The sequence below is a fragment of the Solanum pennellii genome, chromosome 12 (assembly GCF_001406875.1).
Source record: "Solanum pennellii chromosome 12, SPENNV200".
In the NCBI taxonomy this organism is placed as follows: domain Eukaryota; kingdom Viridiplantae; phylum Streptophyta; class Magnoliopsida; order Solanales; family Solanaceae; genus Solanum; species Solanum pennellii.
This window is the reverse complement of record NC_028648.1, coordinates 80,402,253-80,408,252: the sequence shown is the minus strand read 5'-3', so window position 1 is coordinate 80,408,252 and position 6,000 is coordinate 80,402,253.

Below are 6,000 nucleotides of genomic sequence, written 5' to 3'. Positions count from 1 at the left end.
TATAATTCATTGATCTAAAATATTTTCTATGCACCTAACTCACCACCAAGTATTTAAACCACTCATCTTCCCTTCTAATTTTTCTCATCAATTATGTTTTTCACTTTTCATCCCTCTCTTCTTTTCTCTCCCATCATTGCCACAACAATTATCAACACCCTCCTTAAAATAAATATACTCGAATCGTGCTGATATTAACCAAAACGATACTCTTCTCGAAAGATTTTGAAAGCAAAAACCCTCCTCTTCTTTTCTTTCCTATCATTGCCACTATTATCAACACCCCCCTTAAATAAATATACTCGAATCGTGGTGATATTAGCTAAATAGATACTCTCTTCGAAAGATCTTGAAATCAAAAACCCTCTTCTCTTTTTTCCTTTCCCATCATTGCCACTATTTTAAACACCCTTTAAATAAATATACTTGAATCGTGTTGATATTAACCAGAAAGATACTCTCCTCCTCGAAAGGTCTTTGAAATCGAAAACTCTCTAGAAAACAATGCTTTTTAGTGTGTTTCTAGCATTATTTCTTCCATGTGTTGGGATGAGTGTTGTTTTTGTGGTGTACATGTGTTTTCTTTGTTATGCTACAACAACAAGGCAACAACAAGTACAACATAATATTAATCAAGAAACTATAAAGGGTGTTAAAGAAAAAGGACTTTCTTTAACACAATTGGATAAATTGCCTAAAGTTAGTGGACAAGAATTGGTTATGGGAAATGATTGTGCTGTTTGTTTGGATGAAATTGAAAAAGAACAAGTGGCAAGAATTGTACCAGGTTGTAATCATGGTTTTCATATTGAATGTGCTGATACTTGGTTGGCCAAACATCCTGTTTGTCCTGTTTGTAGAAGTAAACTTGAGACAGAGTTGTTTGATACTACCAATGAAAACAATCCTTGCTAATGGGGTTCGATACGGGGAATCGAACCCTCATCAACAAGGTAAATGTTCAGATAGTTAATCAATATAACTATTGAGATTTTTCCCATCTTACGATTTCTTGTAAGGTTGAACACTTAATTAATTAAGATGGTGTGAGATGATACGATATTCAATCAAGATAGAACATTTTTCTTGTGTTTCTACTTCCTTTCTCTTTTTGTAAAGGTGTTCTATTTGCTCGCGGTTCATGTTCGATATCAGATAAAGCAAATCTTGATTTTCGTTTTTCTTGTGATGGATCTCGACGAGGGGGTGCATATCGAGTATAGACATGAGGTTATGTCTTTTTGGGACTCTTCTGAATTTACAATGCAATTTTAGTTGTAATATTTCATTTCAGAGTAATTTAATTTATAAATACTCTTAATATAATGTGCTAATATCCGTTTTGAATTACGTCTATACAGTTTTTCTCAAAAAAAATTCTCACACCATTAAAAATACTACAAGTTAAGACATTCCATGTTTAAATACTAAATCAATTAATTTAAATTCACGTTAGAATAGACTCAAATGAAAAGGACTTATCAAGCTCCTTATAAAGGAATTCTTCATTTTTGAAACTTCTTTTCAAATACCACCTAGATTGCCTCGTGGATTTTTATTAATTATAAAAAAAAGCCTTTAAAAAGTATTTAAAATAAATAAATTAGCCCTTGCTTTACGAATCTTAGTGAGAATTATTAAAAAAAAAACCCAATCATTTCATCGTATCCTTTTATGATAAGATATAATTTATTTTCATCAATAATTAGTTGATGCAAGATTTGTTTTTAAAAACGTCTCACTAGAAGAAAATAAAACATATAGCTTGTAAGTTGTTAAAAGCATACATAATTTTCATCAATATAAATAAACTATATATAAAATACAACATTTCATTTTATATATTCAGTATAATTTTATAGATGAAATTTTTGAAAAATATAATATATGTAAAAATTTAATCTCTAATTCATAATAATAATAATAATAATAACAATATAATATTTTTTAAAAATTCTCAACTTAAATAACACATATAAAAAGGGAAAACGGTATTTTTAGTCCCTATATTAATTTCTTATTTTAGTCCTTGTTTTATCTAACTTAGCACTATTGACCTTCAATTATATTAAGTGGGTGATTTTAATCCTTTAACTAATAGATCCGAAAAAGTTAACAGCGAGTTCACTGCGAAAAGAAGTAATTCGAGCATTTTAAAGTTATTACTTGAAAAAACAGAAAACTTCTAAAAAAAATCATTGGCTGCAAATCTATCGTTCGTCGGTATAAGAGGGAGGATTAATGCCTATCAAATTGGTTTTGTTGAATTTGTAGCTCAAATTGATGAGTTTGTTCTTCAAGATAGATATAAAAAACTTAGCTTGTTTTACAAAAAGAGTGAAATAAATGAAATGTCCGAACCATCCCTTTTAGCAGTGAACTCTCTGTTAATCTTTTTTGAATCCGTTAGTTGAAGGATCAATATCACTCACTTAATATAATTAAATATTAATAATGCTAAATTAAATTACACAAGAACTAAAATAAAAATATAGCCTTAACACAGAAACTAAAGATATCATTTTCCCTACAAATCATAAATATCTGACCGTATGCATACATAAATTATTATTTTTTTGAGGGGTAGGGGTGGGGACAGGCCCTACGGTACTATATATGTGGGGAATTTAGTGAAGCTTTGAGATTCGTCTAGTACAATCAAATGATAAAAAATAAAATTTAAACAACTTTACACCTAGGTTAATATATTTGGATAGAATTTAACGTTTATTGTTCATATAATAAAATAATACTATCAAATTAAAGATGAATGTGCCCAATCAATGACATGACATGATATCATAGTGGAAATATCCTTTAATTGATGAGTTGATTGCAATCAAGTGACATATCAAGATATTACCTCATTTAGTTTTTCATCATTTTCACTATCTGGTTTATAGTAGAATCTGAAGAATATGAACTTCTCGAGTGTTTGATATACATATTTAGGTCTAGCTAATTTAGATCCATATCATATAAAATCCATGCAAGTGATATTATATCAATATATGACTCATTATTTAGTTTTTTATCTAGTGTTTCATATATATATATATATATATATATATATATGTTGAAGTAACTAATCTAGGTCCATGTCATATAAAACTTATGCAAGTATATATCAATATTCAGTATGTATATTAAAATCTAACTAATCTAGGTTTATGTCATATAAGACTCATTTAAGTGATATATCAATGTTCGATATGTATATTAAAGTCTAACTAATCTAGGTTCATGTCAAATAAGACTAATTCAAAGAGATATATTAATATATGAGTCATCATTTAGTTTTTCATCTGGTGATCGATATACATATTGAAGTTTAACTAATCTAGATCTATGTCATACAAGAACCATTCAGGTGATATATCAACATATAAGCTATCATTTAGTTTTTCATTTGTGTTCGATATACATATTGTAGTCTAACTAATGTAGTTACATGTCATATAAGACCTATTCAAGTGATACATCAATAAGTGAGTCATAATTAAGTTGTTTATCGAGGGTTCAATATCCGTATTATTAATAAAATTTGATTAATCTAAATCCATGCTACATATGATTCAGTCAAGTGATATATCAATATACAAATCATTATTTAATTTTTCATCTGATGTTCAATACTTATATTAGAGCCTAATAAACTAAAATATTGTGCTACATATGACCTATTCAAAGAATCGCTTTCTATCAAAGATTTTTTTCATATACAAAAACTCGATATATATCTTAAACCGATGTAATTATGGCTAAAATTCTTTTTTCCCCCTTTTTAGGATAGACAATTAAGTGTGATTCTTCTAATATCTATTTTGGCTTTATATACTTTACTTTATTGAAAACAAAATTATGAAAGGGAAAAAACAGTACTCATTACACCAACTGTTTGAAAAATTAATACTTGCATAGGGTATGTGGGGAAATGATGATCATGATAATTGATGAACATACGTGGATTCATAATATTTAACTTATTGATTCGATCTGAACCATAATTCTTTTTGCTAATTTAATTTCAAATAACTTATAATTCGAATCAAAATTATTAAATATTATCGAACTCGTAACTATAAAGGTGGCTCCTTCTTGATAATGATGACCCTCTACATGTCACAAGTCACACAACTCATTAGATTTTCATTGCATTAAATCACAACACCTAACTGTACTAGTAAATCAATAGGGTTAAATGTATACTATATAGTATGAATAGAAGAAATTAAATAAGTTATTAATTATGCTATAGAATTTTTTTTTTAGCTACGTAGACATGTTAAGAATCACAAATGTACAAGTGAAAATTAATTATTAGCCTATTGAACTAACTTCTAATTAATCAAATGTCAATGTTCTAAACTATATAGTTAAAATTCAAAAAACAAATCAAATTCTTCCCTTTAAGCTTTAACTATTAAAGGAATAATAAAACAAATTATATTGTGATAATCTGATTATTATGTATAAATTAATGCATTTCAAATAGAAGAATATATTAATAATCGATTGATTGAAACCCTACTGAAATTATTTAAACGATATTAATTTATTTCACGATTGAACGCTATAAAATTTCACAACCACTTGCACTACTCAAGAGGACTAACTATAGTACAATAACTAATATCATGGATAATTCAATAATTTAATAACAATGTCAACTACCAATAATATTCCAAATTAAATCACACCCATAATATAAATCTCAATAATTAGCACCCTGGGACAAGGGGCAGAGCTAGACAAGAGAGATCTCTTAAATAATAATAAAATAAATCATAAGTAATAGTAATATATAAACCGTCAGAATTTTCATTAAGAAATTTAAAAATACAAATAAGTATAAAACATATGAATTAATCGATTGAGATTCAATATATACTATATACACATTAAAAATAATTTTATTTATATATAAATAATATAATTTTTTTACCGAAAGGAGATTCAAATGACCCTCTCCCCTCCCCCCCCCTCCAACCAAAGTAAGCTCTGTCCATCAAAGTTTCAATCACCAATAAGATGAGAATTCAGATAACTAATTTGACTATTCGAGTTCATATACTAGGACAAATATATAAAAATATTTGAGGTATAATACAATATAATGGAATATATACAAAATATGAAGCCAATGAGAAAAACCAAAAAAAGAAAATGAAAGAATAGATTAGACAAGAAAAAGAGAAAGTTGGTGGAAATTAGTGTGTATATATAATAAGAATAGCTTCTCTTGAAGGTTAAGGAACAGTACAAAACTTCAATGTATTGACACTTACTACACTTCTAGGGCTAACATCAAGTTTTAAGCATTTATATCTTATTTTCCTTTTTAAAAAAATAAAAATAATATTAATTATAATTTATGGAGCAATATTTTTATGAATGAATTTTCTATGTATATTTTGATTGATCGAATCGATAGAAAAGAAAAGTTAAAAACCTTTTTATATGAAAAGATCAGAAAATTTTTCAGTAAGAATTTGTTCTCCACCTTACAGTTTGTTAGTGAGCTACTTAGATGACACGTGAGTAAAAAAATCATATCCTATAACATAAATTTCTTTCTGATTCGCGATGAATTTTTTTTTATTTCTAATAGAGGGTGAAACACAAAGCTATTTAATATGGAAGCGCTTTTAACTTTTGTTCATATCTCGTTTATATATATATATATTAAAAATTATTTTTATCACAGGATTCATAAACTTCAAATCTTGTCAGTCTCTATTAATATACATAAATAGTTTAAGTCATATCTTTTTGTATATAATTCAGAACCGAAAAACTCAAAATCATATTTTCACCTCTAAATTAGATCAATTTTAAGATAATTAAACTATATACTATTATTTATTTGAGATATAATAAGTAGTTAAGTAATTAACTCTATGTAGTGCTTTTTGCTTAGTTGTAATGACAACAATATGTCAAGTCTCTATCGATTTCCTTTTGTTATTTGTCTTTTCTCTTTTCAATCATTAATTTATT